At 40.3% G+C, this 16,858-nt stretch overlaps 1 non-coding gene across 1 annotated transcript; it reads left to right on the top strand.

Annotated features, from left to right (window-relative positions):
* The first annotated feature begins 13,588 nt into the window (after positions 1–13,588).
* On the top strand, positions 13,589–13,695 carry LOC118484503. Its single transcript, XR_004873614.1, has one exon. It is a non-coding gene; the product is annotated as a small nucleolar RNA R71 (small nucleolar RNA).
* The last annotated feature ends 3,163 nt before the right edge of the window (positions 13,696–16,858 follow it).

The following is a 16,858-nucleotide window of genomic DNA, read 5'->3' as shown; positions in this document are numbered from 1 at the left end:
CTAGAATTTAAGAATATGCTTGGTTTAGCCGCTAGTAAGTTAGATATCCCATACTCGATTGAATTAGCGAATGGGAAGTTAGTAGAAGCAAACGAGGTGATTCGAGGTTGCGTAATCGAACTGGGAGAGCGTGAGTTTGCTCTCGACCTACTACCAGTCCAGTTGGGAAGCTTCGACGTGGTAGTAGGGATGGATTGGTTATCGAGTAACAAGGCAGAGATAGTTTGCCACGAGAAGATTATTCGTATCCCGACCGATGATGGTGAGACCATTGTTGTTCATGGGGAGAAGCGTGAGACGCCGTTAAGGATGATTAGCTGCCTGAAAGCAAGGAAGTGTTTGCAGAAAGGATGTGTTGCTTTTCTGGCACACATTGTGGATAAAAAGGCTGCTGAGCCGAAGATCGAAGACATCCCTGTCGTGAGGGAGTACCCAGAAGTCTTTCCAGAAGACTTGCCTGGCTTGCCACCTCAAAGGCAAGTGAAGTTTCGCATAGACTTAGTTCCAGGCGCCGCGCCTGTGGCTAAGGCACCTTACAGACTTGCTCCGTCTGAGATGCAAGAACTGTCGACACAACTTCAAGAGTTGTTAGACAAGGGTTTTATCCGACCAAGCTTCTCGCCTTGGGGAGCTCCAGTTTTGTTTGTGAAGAAGAAGGACGGTAGTTTCCGTATGTGCATTGACTACAGAGAGTTGAACAAGCTGACGATCAAGAATAGGTATCCCCTGCCAAGAATCGATGATCTATTCGACCAGCTTCAAGGTTCGAGCTTCTATTCAAAGATCGATCTTCGATCTGGATACCATCAGCTACGGATACAGGAGGAGAGTATCCCGAAGACAGCCTTCAGAACTCGATATGGACACTACGAGTTCCTCGTTATGCCGTTTGGGTTGACAAACGCACCTGCAGTGTTCATGGATTTGATGAACCGAGTTTGTAAGCCATACCTGGATAAGTTCGTGATTGTATTCATCGACGACATTTTGATTTATTCAAAGACGAAGGCTGAGCACGAACAACATCTTAGAGCTATTTTGGAGCTGCTAAAGAAAGAACAGTTGTACGCCAAGTTTTCTAAGTGCGAGTTTTGGCTAAGAGAAGTGCAATTCCTTGGGCACGTGGTAAACGGTGATGGAATCCACGTGGATCCCACCAAAATCGAGGCGATCAAAGATTGGGAAACGCCAAAGACGCCAACTGAGATCCGGCAATTCTTGGGTTTGGCTGGCTATTATCGAAGGTTCATCGAGAACTTTTCAAAGATCGCTCAACCATTGACACTCCTCACGCAGAAGGATAAGAAGTTTGATTGGGGAATCAAACAGGATGAAGCATTCCAGATATTGAAAGATAAGCTTTGTAACGCGCCAATCTTAGCTCTACCAGAAGGCACTGATGATTTTGTGGTGTACTGCGACGCATCGCGTCAAGGATTGGGTTGTGTGTTGATGCAACGTCAAAAGGTTATCGCCTACGCATCACGCCAACTAAAGGTGCATGAAAAGAACTATACCACACACGATTTGGAGCTAGGTGCAGTGGTTTTTTGCTTTAAAGATCTGGAGACACTACCTTTACGGTACAAAGTGCACAATCTTCACAGATCACAAGAGCCTCCAGCATATATTCAATCAGAAGGAGTTGAATATGAGGCAAAGGCGATGGGTCGGGTTGTTGAACGATTACGACTGCGAGATCAAGTATCATCCAGGGAAGGCGAATGTGGTCGCTGATGCCCTAAGTCGTAAAGAGAGAATCAAGCCCATAAGGGTTAGGGCTATGGAAATGATAATTCAAACCGACCTTTCCTCGCGCGTTCGTGCAGCACAGAAGGAAGCTCTCAAGGAGGGAAACCTTGAGGAAGAATATCTCCGTGGGATGGAGAAGATTTTGGTGCCAAACAGGGAAGGAACGTTGTGTTTTGAGAAAAGGATTTGGGTTCCTCTGTTTGGTGGTTTAAGGGAGGTTATCTTTGATGAAGCCCACAAGTCGCGGTACTCTATCCACCCTGTTGCGGATAAGATGTACCAGGATCTTAAGGATTACTACTGGTGGCCTAGGATGAAAAGCGATGTTGCAGTTTATGTGAGCAAATGTTTAACTTGCGCCAAAGTTAAGGCGGAATACCAGAAGCCTTCGGGACTTCTGCAGCAACCGAAAATTCCCCAGTGGAAGTGGGAAGAAATCTCCATGGATTTCATTACGAAGTTGCCAAGAACGCTAAAAGGCCATGACACTATCTGGGTGATAGTGGATCGCTTAACGAAGTCAGCACACTTCTTACCTATCCGCGAGAAGGATAACACAAGCAAATTAGCTGAAATCTATATGAGAGAGATCGTTACACGCCATGGAGTACCTCTCTCGATTATTTCTGATAGAGACGGGAGGTTCGTATCGAGGATATGGCAATCCTTCCAGGAAGCTTTTGGCTCAAAGCTGAATATGAGCACAGCTTTTCACCCGCAGACCGACGGTCAAAGTGAGCGGACGATTCAGACGTTGGAGGACATGCTGAGAGCATGTGTGATGGATTTAGGCGGTAGCTGGGATAAGCATTTACCCCTGGTTGAATTTTCATACAACAACAGCTACCACACCAGTATTGGTGCCTCGCCATTCGAAGCTTTATATGGGCGCAAGTGCAGGTCGCCGCTCTGTTGGTCTGACGCAGGTGATAGACAATTGGTAGGTCCCGATGTAGTTCAAGAAACTACAGATAAGATCGCGTAAATCCGAGATCGCATTAGTACGGCTCGTGACCGTCAGAAGACCTACGCAGATCTGAAAAGGAAACCTCGGGAGTTTGAGGTTGGGGATATGGTTTTGTTGAAGGTATCACCCTGGAAGGGTGTGGCACGCTTTGGGAAGCGTGGGAAGTTGAATCCGCGCTACATTGGTCCTTTCAAGGTTTTGGAAAAAAATTGGGACCGTAGCATACAAGTTGGATCTACCTGTAGAACTGAATAATGTTCACGATACATTTCATGTATCCAATCTGAAGAGAAGTCCAACTCAAGTTAACGTTGCCATTCCTACCGACGAAATTCATATTAATGACACGCTCCACTTCGTTGAAGAACCTGTCGAGGTCACGGATTGGAAAGTAAACAAGACCCGCCGGAGCAGTGTCAAGCTCGTCAAAGTTCGCTGGAATGCAAGACATGGTCCTGAGTTCACCTGGGAGCGTGAAGACCGAATGAAAGAGAAATACCCCCACTTATTTCCTGAGAACCCTGCTTCTACAAGCAGAATTTAAAAATTTCAGGACGAAATTTATTTAACGGGGGGAGAATGTGACAACCCTCACAAAACCAGGTATCCGTACGACTTAATTAACTATTAATTGTTGCCTAATTACTGTGCTTAACTGAGATTTCTGGTAGACTGCTACTTGATTGTTGATACTTGTACATATCTGCATCATACTTTGATTTTTCCGTCACTACATTATTTACTTACTGAACTCTAGTGACAAACATGATGCACAAAAGCACAGTAGCATTTGGACGGATAACCTATTGAACATGCTGATATAGCCAGCATCAGGCAAACACTGCCTCTAAAGGCCTGAATGAGCCAGAAATATTTTACTACACCCATAGTGTGTGTAGGGATACAAGGGTTGTATAATTGCGTCTCTAGGAATAAGATACAGAGATTGGATGTGCCTAAAACGTACTCTAAGCACAAAACACAGCACTTTTATCAACACACTAGCTTCTAGCTAATTAATAAAGTGCCAAAACATGGGGAAATATTCCTGACACTTTGCAGAATAAATTGTGTCGCTAAAAATATTAATTACGACGCTTAAAGGATTACTTAAGCACTTTAACGGATTACTATCCAACCGAACAACCGGACTATACCCGGAACATAAAAATATTGCCAGAAATATTATTAGCCTTTTTCTGAGCCAGTTAGGGTCCCCGATTACCCTAACACCCGCTTTATAACGCGTCAAACAACTAACGGGGTTAATCTCTAAAAGTAACCAACTTTATGTAACTGAACTCTAACTGAACAATCGAGATCCAACCGGATACCCCACCCCCCAAAGGTTTCGGCCAACAAGAGGGAACCAAAGAGTACACCTTTTTGATTATTATATTAGATTTCGTGGATATCTAGAGACATAAGAAACCGTTGGACGATGATCAAGTTTTTGTCTATAAAATGCACACTTAACTCACAAGACCTCACACCTCACATCTCACCATCACTCTCTCCCTCTTGCTCTCTCCCTCTCGGCCGTAACTACACACACCCACACATCCATTTTCGAGCTTTGATCTTGCCATTCCAAGCTTATACAAGTATCGAGGATCACGTACGAGGAAGCTTGAAGCAAGCGGAAGTTGAAGGACCTCGTTCATTTGCTTTTATCCACGCCATTTCCGACTAGATTCTTCCCTAGCCCCGAGCTAGAGGTATAATGTTTAAAACTCGCTCTTGATCGTATCTAAAGTGGTTAATATGATTTTTAACGGTTAAAAGTCGGAATCATACGTTTTGAATCTTTAAAGACTACTAAAACTCGAATATTGTTGGTTAAAAGCTTATAACGCGTGTAAAAGTCGTAGTATTCGAATATGTTGATTATTGAGGCCCGATCTACGTTGTGGTGGCTCTTATCATCGTTTAACCCGACTTTGTTAAGATCACAAATCTTGACATAAGCTTGTTTTTGTCGGTACAAGGGTTAAAAGGTGAAACTCCACCACACGAGAAACATGAACTTGTGTAAAAGTATTTTGACTTGTAAAATAGTATTTAAAACGAGCCGATCTACGTATGTACAAGTGGTATATTCGTAGAACCAAGTGTCGAGAAAATCATGTTTTTAAAAGTTGGGTAACATGTTAACAAATATGATATTTTACAAACTACAAGTATATAAACACTTGTGAAACGAAAGATCCGACAAAATAACAATTTTTACAAAAATTGTCGGGAAGTTGTAAAGAATGATTTGTTCCAAAAACGGGGTTTTTGCAAGACTAAACTACTTTATACATAGATCCACTAAATATAAGGTGATCTACACTATGATTTTCGGAAAATTACAAGTTCATGTAACAATGTGATTTTACATACTAGTCTACAAATTTGATGTGTTGAAACTAGTTTGAAGTATCGGAAATTGATTGGTTGATTTAAAGAAGTGTTGGAGTGATTTTGTAAAAGAAAATGATACGCTTGAAAGCGTGGCCACCTCCAGTTACAGGGGAAACTCTGGCGAAATTTTTCTAAAAACCCAACACTTAGAATGATTTACAAGTGTTAAACTATTTTGAAATGTTTTCAAAATATATTTCGCCATGACTATTATTTATTAAATAATCGGAGGTGGGATTTTTCACAAAACTAAACGTGGTAAATATTTATTCGATAAATATATTTTTCACCACACTGTTTATGATTATTTTGTGAAAATATATAAATATTATTTTTAGAGTAAAAATAATATTTACAAACTGTGACGAACCCAAAATAATACCAACGCCTACACGACAAACATATAAGTTACAACGGTAATTACTATTACCACTTAATCGCCAAAACGTAACTTACGCCTTATACAGAAATATTCATAAATGCGTATCTTGTCGACGTATTATTTTGGAAAGTATTATGTAAAGAGAAAATATATTATTTTTGAGAAAAATAATTATATTTTGGAATGAGAAGTAAATTGTATTAAGTGAGACTTAATATTATAAACGCACATGTATTAATTCCCCCATCCTTGGGAAGGAAATTAACTACCAATTATGTACAAGGAACAGTTGTCTAACTGTTTCCCGAAAATTAAACTATAAAGCTAAAGCACGGCCATCCGTCTAATAGAATTAGCACATGTAGGTCGTTGCACAGCTTTCGGACATTTGGATTATTTGGTATTGTGACGCACTCACTGTGAGTTCATGTCCCCCTTTTCTCTTAACTGTTTTCAGTTTTATAAACTGCGGGGGTGAAATACATGTTACAATGATTATGAATATGTTATTACACGGTATGATTAGCGTAAGGAGGTTTGTTACTTAGATCATGTGAGTGGGTAGGCGGAAACTTGAGGCCATTAATCCTCATAGTAGGACCGAGGGACAGGAGCGGTAGATCTATCTGGGTGTAGCGAGCCCAGCCCCAGGTCCAGCTGAACGGACCTCGGGGTGACTTAGTGCCCGACGCATAAATCCGCTAGGTTTGAGTCATCCCTACTTGCACTTCACACATATCAATGGCCTTGCAAACCATTGGTGATCTCTTTTTCCTTATTTGCTACATACCAGGTTTTTGATAAAGATAAAGGTTTGTTTACGCACTTTTGCATGAACTCGCTCAACATTATTGTTGATTTTTCAACTTACATGTATTTCAGGAAATTAGCGATCTGGCGCGGTATGGCTTGTTTTCCGCTGCATTAGGCCCGAGGTCATCCAGGGTTCGAGACTTGTGACTCTTTCCTGGACAAGTCACAGTCCCTGAACCATGTTTACTTTAAGTTTGCATTTGTAATGTTTAGACAAAGTTATGATTGTTGGGTGTTAACCCATTAAGACAATGTTTTACCATTTTATTATCAATGGATGATCTTGCATATTTTAATTCATATAGCTTGTTATGATTAAGCTATGGTATTAAGAAGTCACACCAAATTAACCACGCTTCCGCAAAGCAAGGGTGTGACATTTAATAGGATCATCTGAATCCCTACCTGTGGTAGTTTTATTTGTTTTGATAATAGAAGTAGTCTCCCAATTATCATAAACAAATACTCCTTTGTCTTGGTACTGGGGACTTCTAACTACAGCAGAGGATACAATTGTAGCCTTAACAGTTGTTGTCTTCAAGGGAGTCTTAAGAATAACTGTAAACCAATTGATTCAACAGTTGTAGTGACTGCTCCACTTGAACTACCACCAAGAGTTTCTTGAAACTCAGGGGGTGCAGCCTCCTCAGCTGTTTGTGGGATAACAGATTGAAGTTGTTCAGACTCAGTCATTTGTGGAAGTGTACTCTCAATAATGGGTGAGTAAGAGGGCCTGATTCATGTCTGAATTTCAATTGCCTCAAACAGACGTATAAGAGTGAATTTCAAGTTTTGTCCTTTATCTTTAGGCCACTTTGCAAGTTTTGTCCTTTATGTTTAAATTTGACGAGTTTTGTCCTTTATGTTTAAAAATCAAGCACGTTTTGTCCTTTATGCTTGATTTTTAAGGACAAAACGTGCTTGATTTTTTAAACATAAAGGACAAAACGTGTTTGATTTTTAAACATAAAGGGTAAAACGTGCTTGATTTTTAAACATAAAGGGTAAAACATAAAGGCCAATGCAAATGTAGTGGAAATCGTAGATGGGGATTTCGAACTAGACTTTTTCCGACTTTAGACATGACGGCAAAGGGCTGTTTATTTTCAGACTGTATTTCAGCGTTAGCCTAAAATTGTCGGAGGGTTTCGATATGAACTGGAGCATAAGCAGTAAGGATTGCTTTATATTTTGATGATGTTAAAACGTCAATTATTGAGTGAAAGCTGGTATTTTTTATAGTTTTCTCGAAGATGGGGAGGTAGTTGTGAGGGTTTTTGATGTTCAGAGCCATGATCGGAGAAGAAGGTGATAATGGAAACCACTTTTGAGAATTGTGAATTCGAGACGACAGTGAAAGCTCTGTTTGGGGATGAAACAGGGTTTATATAGGGTGAAAAACTGAATGCAGATGTGGTAGCAGTTACCAAGATGTGATGGCTAACATCTGTCCACGTGGCAACCTCTGTTGTGATAATGGATGACAGTTGTTTGGAAACCTCTGTTGGGTAACAACAGAGGTTGAGAACAGTGGTAAGTCGACAGTCGTTAGGATAAACAAAGGTTATGAGAACAGAGGTTTTAAAAACAGTGGTTTTGAACAGACTTTTAAGGATTTTTGAACAGGCTTTTGATTGACTAATTCAACAGGATTTGCTGGGATCGAATTTGATTGATCAAGCTCTGATACCAATTGTTAGGATCTGATTTTGATTGTTGTGACAGTTAAGATGATAACAATGGAAGAAGATAAAACAGAAATGGAAATATGCTGTAGAATAATAAACTTTTTTCTCATAACAATGAGAATAATGCTTTCATCATCATGCTTTTATAAAGACTGCAATTACAATGTTTACGTGTGCATGAGAAGTACAAACTCACCCTCGACCTATTCGTACAAAATGTCAAGAGGAAATTGAAAAATAGAACAGTACATGCATTGTTCTATTTATAGTACAAATCAAACATCTAAAGCATCTAAGCGGATGTCACCTAGACAACAACATCTAACAGCCTAACAAACTCCCAACATCTGCTATTACCCTAAGCACTGTTACATTGATAACCTCTATTGAGCAACATCTGTTGAATTACTTTGACTATTTTGAAAGATGTTATTCATGATCAGATATTCTAGACTATTTTGGCTTTGCAATCATCTGTTCTTTTGTGGGGCCTGATGTGTGCCAGGTGTTATATATTTTAGATATATATTTTAAGCCCTTTTTACAATTTTTAGCCAAGTTTTAAATTTATAAAACACGATATTTACTAACACTAAACACACATATGGGCAAGTGCACCCATCGTGGACATAGTATAGTGTTGGTAAGATACCGAGGTCGTCCAAGGACACAAGAGCTTTTAGTACCGGTTTATCCTCAACGTCTAACCAAATCAAAATGTTAGAAAATATTTTAAACTAAGAAAATAAAACTAACTAAATGCTGAAAAATAAAATAAAAATAAAAACAGATAGACAAGATGAATCACTTGGATCCGACTCGTGTATTAGTATAACCTTTGATTATTTTCGCACTTTTGCACTTGTTTAAGAGATTATCTTAGTTATTGTAGTAGGCCCCTCTTTTAAAGGCGACGTTACTCTCAATCCAGTAGTTTGAGTCAGCAAGGATACAATCCTAAAGGGTCGGATTATTGAAAGATAATGAATTAAGTTATTAACGCAAATTATGGTAGGCCCCTCTTTTGGAGGTGATGTTACCCTCGACTAAGTAGTCTGAGTCAGCAGGGATATAGTCCTAAATAGCCGGGTTATAGTATTAATAGTAGTTAACTTATGAGGGGGTCAAAGAGTTTGGATCCCCGCCATCCAATACCTTTGGGTATTGAAGGAGATCCTACTAAATTTGACCCAGGTCCCTTGCAGGACCTCTAAACGCTGAACAAGGGCAAGAGCCTTACCAAACCGTTCCCTTAACCCCCGACCAGGTAGCCAACATACCTCCATATAGACCGTGGAGATATGAATGGTGAAAATCTTTTATTTTATATAGACAGTAAAATAATGCCAAGACACCACGGACAAACGATAAGGAAAAGTCACCTTCAACATAAGCAACTAGTTATTAAAGTCATTAATACAAAACCAAATAAAAAGTGCAAAAGATTAAAAATAAAAAGTATTATACTAAACACTTGTCTTCACCAAGTGATGTAAGAGACTTAGGCAAACATGTCATTGATTGTCAAGAACTCTTACGATCAATCTTGGATCCCGAGACGACTCACACACTCTATGATGGACAATGGATGATGGTGGTGGATGATGGTGTTGTGATGGTAGTGGGTGGTGGATGAAGTGTGAGAGAGGTGGTGTGCCAAGGGATGAGTTGAAATGAAGCCAAGCACTCCTATTTATAGGCTGAACAGAGGCCTGGGCACGGCCCCGTGTCCGCTGGGCACGGCCCCGTGCCTGTCTGACACTATCTCTCCTCATTAATTGTAATTCGCAATTACAATTAATGCGCCTGCAGTACTTTGGGCACGCCCCCGTGTTCACTGGGCACGCCCCCGTGGTGAGCAATAGAAGCTTCTACAAGTTTGTCTTTTCTGCTGCTTCTTGGGCACGGCCCCGTGCTCACTGAGCGCGGGGCGTGTTCAGTCTCCTGCCTTCTCTGTTTTGCTTGGGAGGATGTTGTCGAGGGGTCGGGCAATCCACTTTTGTTCCTTTTCTTGTATTTATGTTAGATTTAGCTGCCTTTTTGCTTCTTTTGTTAATTTGAGCTCATTTAATCCTGAAAATACAAAAGGAAGACAAAAACATACTTTTTCCAACATTAGTACTTAAAAAGGGTTAGTTTTATGCCTCATTTGATGTAATTTATATGTTGCATTTTACACACATCAAATATCCCCACACTTGAACTTTTGCTTGTCCTCAAGCAAAACTCTTTAATATGTGGCTTACACTCCCAAATGGAATGGGTAGAAGAGAAGGTTTTGGCTTGTCATAGAGTGTCGGGAATCCAAGATCTTTATTGGGTTTTATTTTTATTTATTTACAATCCTATTCGTCATGATTTATTAGAAACTTTTCATAAGGTAAATTATTTATTAAGGCATAACATACCTTTCTAAAATTCCATTTATATACAAGTTCACATACCTCACGGGAGAAATCACTCACACTCGGCCGGAGGTGTATTTTTAGTGAATCACTCGAGAGCGGCATGGCACTTATTCCTACCATAAGCTTGCCAAGCAATCAATCCTCCTCCTTTTTAACTTTATACCTTTGTAAATATCAAGAGGACTTTTTGGGTGAAGGGTTAGGCTTGGGCTAAAGGTGGGTAGTTGGGTTAGTGGTTAGTAGAAAAGGGCGAAAGTCGTAAAAAGCGTCGGTTTTCGTAAAACATTTTGTTTTTGTGACTTTTTATTTTTAATGAAGTATTTCTTCAAACAAGCTTTTGTTTGAGGAGCTTTGTTTGTTTATTTCTAACTTCATTGTAAATTTTTTTTTCTTTTTTTAGTCACACGAAAACCGAGCTTGTTACTAAAATAAATGGTAAAAATAAAAAGGGTTTTTTTTTTTTTTTTGTGGGTAAAAAGGGTTTTGGGTTAAGAAATGAAAAGGTTTAGGCTCAAAGGGGCTAACTAGGGGGAGTTTTTGGGTAGGTGAAAAGAAAAATAAAAATAATGGTTTTGAAAGAAAAAGGGTTAGTCCTAATGTCTCCATCATTTACTTACTTGGGTTTAAGTTGGTAAGGACCGGGAATGAATTGTCGTGGCAAGTTCTAGAGTTGTAAGAACCAAGCGGCTATTCACACAAGAAACGAAAAATGAGCATTTAGCGTAAGGATGTGTATTTGTATGCTCAATAAAGGCTCAAAACTCACTTTTGTGGGAATGGGTTTTTATGTGATCAAGTATATATAATCGAACTTTAACTAGGTTTGTCATGCCGTTTCATAATTTTCTTATGTTGGTTCTTTTTATCACGACGCTATCGGTTGTAAACTTGTAAAAATATAACCTTGTTAGTCTTAGAATTCACAACTTAAACTTTAGACAAGTAAAAAAAAATGAATTTTTTTTTTTTTTGAAAAAATTTGGGGTGATTAGCGGTTCCAATAGAGTTTTGTGTAAGGCTTGTTATTAGGACTTGCAAAATTCAAGGTTTTAGCATCCCCCCCCCCCACACTTAAATTACACATTGTCCTCAATGTGTCCCAAAAATAGATTTTTAGGTTGATTGAATGTGTAACATTGTGTTAAAAGCAAAAATTTATGTTACGGGTAGTCTGGACACGGCCCCGTGTTCAGGTGCCAGTAACAATAATTAAAGAAAAGAAACAGAAGCCTGGACACGGGGGCGTGTTCGGTGAACACGGCCCGTGTCCAGTTACATGAACTGGGCATTTGTCTGCAGGGTGTTCAGCACGGGGCCGTGTTGGCTGGGCACGGCCCGTGCTGAACTTACTGTAATGGAGAAATTGTTGTCGGGTGGCCTTGTTTTTGTGCATGGGCCATGTTTCTCGTTTCCCTTTTCATCCTTGACCACCATGAGTGTGTTTTATTCCTGCACATTAAAACTAAAATATTAAACTTAATCTAAGGATAGTTCCGCGGATTGCCTCCGTGGTGCGCCACGTTTATAAGGGTCCTTGGCTAGACCCAAGGCAAGGCTATACGTTTTCTGAGCGGGATGTTTTGCATCCTATGTTGCACCGTTGGAGAGCATCATCCAAACTCGAATCAATAACCTTCATGTAATTGACCGGGTCATCGTCCTCTATTCTCTTCCCAACCCCGAACTTTACTTCATCATCCCCATATTTCAAAGTGAGTGTTCCGTCATTCATATCTACCACTGCTTGTGCGGTGGCGAGAAATGGTCTCCCTAATATGAGGGGGACTTCGGTGTCTTCTTCCATATCAAGTATGACAAAGTCGGCCGGGTAGACGAAATTATCGACCTTGACTAGAATATTCTCAACGACATTTTGCGGGAATTTGACGGATCGATCAGCAAGTTGTATGCTCATTTTTGTGGGACTCGTTTTTCCTAGGCCGAGTCTTTTGAACATTGATGAAGGCATGAGGTTAATGCTAGCCCCAAGGTCGGTGAGTGCATTACGAACGGGGGAGTCACCGATTGAACAAGGAATTGTGAAGCTTCCGGGGTCGATTTTCTTTTGGGGGAGTTTGTTGAGTACGAGGGCAGAGCATTCTTCGCCTAAGTTAACTAATTGCAATGTTTCAATTTTCCTTTTATGAGTGAGGAAGTCCCTCATGAACTTAGAGTATTTAGGCATTTGGGTTAGGACATCAATGAAAGGAATGTTGACATGCAATTGTTTTAGAAAACTTTCGAATTTTGCGAATTGCTCATCGGTCTTTTGTCGGATTAACCTACCGGGGTACGGAACTCGAGGAGCCTTGGTAGGCTCTGATGAGGGAGGGGAACCTTTCTCTTGTAAGTGCGGTGTTACGGTCTCCTCGGTAGGCGGCGGGCCTTCCGTAGTGTTATCAGATGAACTTGCGCGTTTGGGTTTGTTTTGGTATTGCTTGGTAACGCGCCTTGTGGTCTCTCGGAGAAATTTTGTGCTAGTTGACTTATTTGTTTTTCGATGTTTTGAATACTAGCTTGTTGATTTCTAAAATTTGATTCTAATTGTAGAAACATATCCGAGTTTTTCTTTTCAGTGTCGGAGATGAGGCGAGATATAGTATCTTCAAGCCTTTCTCGTCCACCTTGTTGTTGAGGGAAATTTTGTGACTCATTTCTTGGTTGTTGAAAGTTTGTTCGTTGGTTTATGTTTTGTTGGTTACTACCATTGCCGGGTTCTCTCCAATCAAGGTTAGGGTGATTTCGCCATCCTTGGTTGTAGGTGCCCGTTGGAGGACCCGACAACCTAGGTCTATTATCAATGTAGTTTACCGATTCTTGTTGTTCGTCTGTTTCTTTCATACAACTCCAATTTTCATGTGGCCCACCACACCCTTCACAAGCCATAACCGAGACCGTTTTTGTCATTTCCAATTCTTTTATTTTTGAAGAAAGGGCCTCGATTTGGGCTTGTAAAGAAGTGCTTTCATCAACCTTATGGGCGCCCGGGGCAATGGATTTATTGCCTCGGGGAGTGTGCCACTGAAAATTGGTTTGAGCAATTTCCTCAATTTGATTATATATTTCATGCGGGCGACGATTACCTAAAAGTCCCCCGGAGCTAGAGTCCAGTGTTTGCCTTGTGTGTGGCAACAACCCATTATAAAAAGTGGACACTTGTTGCCATATCGCAAGGCCGTGATGTGGACACTTTCGCAATAGCTCCTTGAACCTTTCCCAAGTTTCATATAAGGATTCCCCGTCCTCTTGTGAATATGTATTAATTTCAGTCATTAATTTAGCCGTTTTAGCGGGAGGGAAATACTTATATAGAAATTTTTGGGCTAGTTCATCCCAGTTGTTTACCGAACCAGCTGGGAGGGCGTTAAGCCAAGCTTTTGCTCGGTCTTTTAGTGAAAAAGGAAACATTCGGAGGCGGATGGCGTCATTTGATGCTCCATTGATCCGAAAGGTATCACATATTTCTAAGAAATTAGTAATATGTAGATGGGGATCCTCGTCCGCAAGCCCATGGAAGGTTGCGGAGTTCTGAAGCATCTGTATCAAATGCGGCCGAAGTTCGAAGTTATTGGCTTCAACATTCGGTGCATTGATAGCGGCGCCGAGATTACCTACGGTGGGTCGTAGATAATCCATGAGGGTACGTTGGTCCGCCAGTTGAAGTGGGTTCCACGAAACCTTCTCTTGGTTTTTGGCTTTTAGTCTTTTTCTGAGAAAGCATTTGGGTTCTTCTAGAGGTTCTTTTATGTCCTTATTAGAACTGGAGCTCATACACTATGTAGGGTTGGCGTCTGGTTCCAAGTCCTACAACAAAAACAGAAAAGAATGCTGGTCAGAAGGTTCACCACGGCCCCGTGCTCAGTGAACACGGCCCGTGGTCGGAGTTACAGTGATTGTTTTCCAGATCCCAGTTATTGGAGAGTTGGACACGGCCCCGTGTTGCACCGACACGGCCCCGTGGTCAGCCTTCTGTAACTTGGAAAACTAAAAACTGTCAGTAACAACGCTGGGCACGGCCCGTGTCCGACCAGGCACGGCCCGTGCTGAGCTCTGCAGAAGCTGAAAAACTAAGAAAATCCTAAAAAAAATAAAAAGAAAATAAAAAATTGATTAGGACGTTGATTCCTAACTTTCTTAAAATCCTTGTGTCCCCGGCAACGGCGCCAAAAACTTGATGTGTGCGAGGTGTTATATATTTTAGATATATATTTTAAGCCCTTTTTACACTTTTTAGCCAAGTTTTAAATTTATAAAACACGATATTTACTAACACTAAACACACATATGGGCAAGTGCACCCATCGTGGACGTAGTATAGTGTTGGTAAGATACCGAGGTCGTCCAAGGACACAAGAGCTTTTAGTACCGGTTTATCCTCAATGTCTAACCAAATCAAAATGTTAGAAAAGATTTTCAAAATAAGAAAATAAAACTAACTAAATGCTGAAAAATAAAATAAAAATAAAAACAGATAGACAAGATAAATCACTTGGATCCGACTCGTGTATTAGTATAACCTTTGATTATTTTCGCACTTTTACACTTGTTTAAGAGATTATCTTAGTTATTGTAGTAGGCCCCTCTTTTGAAGGCGACGTTACCCTCAACCCAGTAGTTTGAGTCAGCAAGTATACAATCCTAAAGGGTCGGATTATTGAAAGATAATGAATTAAGTTATTAATGCAAATTATGGTAGGCCCCTCTTTTGGAGGTGACGTTACCCTCGACTAAGTAGTCTGAGTCAGCAGGGATACAGTCCTAAATAGCCGGGTTATAGTATTTATAGTAGTTAACTTATGAGGGGGTCAAAGAGTTTGGATCCCCGCCATCCAATACCTTTGGGTATTGAAGGAGATCCTACTAAATTTGACCCAGGTCCCTTGCAGGACCTCTAAACGCTGAACAAGGGCAAGAGCCTTACCAAACCGTTCCCTTAACCCCCGACCAGGTAGCCAACATACCTCCATATAGACCGTGGAGATATGAATGGTGAAAATCTTTTATTTTATATAGACAGTAAAATAATGCCAAGACACCACGGACAAACGATAAGGAAAAGTCACCTTCAACATAAGCAACTAGTTATTAAAGTCATTAATACAAAACCAAATAAAAAGTGCAAAAGATTAAAAATAAAAAGTATTATACTAAACACTTGTCTCCACCAAGTGATGTAAGAGACTTAGGCAAACATGGCCTTGATTGTCAAGAACTCTTACGATCAATCTTGGATCCCAAGGCGACTCACACACTCTATGATGGACAATGGATGATGGTGGTGGATGATGGTGTTGTGATGGTGGTGGGTGGTGGATGAAGTGTGAGAGAGGTGGTGTGCCAAGGGATGAGTTGCAATGAAGCCAAGCACTCCTATTTATAGGCTGAACAGAGGCCTGGGCACGGCCCCGTGCCTGTCTGACACTATCTCTCCTCATTAATTGTAATTCGCAATTACAATTAATGCGCCTGCAGTACTTTGGGCACGCCCCCGTGTTCACTGGGCACGCCCCCGTGGTGAGCAATAGAAGCTTCTACAGGTTTGTCTTTTCTGCTGCTTCTTGGGCACGGCCCCGTGCTCGCTGAGCACGGGGTGTGTTCAGTCTTCTGCCTTCTCTGTTTTGCTTGGGAGGATGCTGTTGAGGGGTCGGGCAATCCACTTTTGTTCCTTTTCTTGTATTTATGTTAGATTTAGCTGCCTTTTTGCTTCTTTTGTTAATTTGAGCTCATTTAATCCTGAAAATACAAAAGGAAGACAAAAACATACTTTTTCCAACATTAGTACTTAAAAAGGGTTAGTTTTATGCCTCATTTGATGTAATTTATATGTTGCATTTTACACACATCAAGATCCACTGGAACCAACACAAGTAATACTACTGGCTTTACATCTAGCTTTAGATTTTTAGCAGCCCTTTGAACATCTATTCAACCTTAAACCAACATGAGGGATTTAAACCTCTGTTGACTTACCAAACATCTGTTCAGGCTTAAATAGACGTTTGGAATTCTATATCTGTGACTTGTCTCTAACAGGGCGTTGCCCTTTGAAGGGACTTTTCTTCTTCTTCTTCTTATTCTTCTTCTTCTTCTTCAACAGTGCTTTCATGTTTGCAATTTTATATTCAGGCACAATTTAACATCAACATAACCTAAATCAAATTTAGACACAATTTAACATCAACATCAATATCGATCTGCAATCCTCAGATTCTATATCTATACTATATAATAATACTTATGCTTGCTAAAATAAGTAAAAGTAAAATGTGACAAGAAAGATTTAAAACGATTAAAATTTATGACATTAAAAGAGTAACAACTACATCGAGTACTGAACTAAGAAACTTTCAATTCTAACAATAACAGTCATAAATTTAAAAATCTAACAACATGAATTAAGAAATTTTAGCTTCAACTCCATTGAGTGCTGAACCTCTCGATG

Source organism: Helianthus annuus, chromosome 11 (assembly GCF_002127325.2).
Source record: "Helianthus annuus cultivar XRQ/B chromosome 11, HanXRQr2.0-SUNRISE, whole genome shotgun sequence".
Taxonomy (NCBI): Eukaryota; Viridiplantae; Streptophyta; class Magnoliopsida; order Asterales; family Asteraceae; genus Helianthus; species Helianthus annuus.
This window is presented reverse-complemented; position numbering and strand designations above follow the sequence as displayed.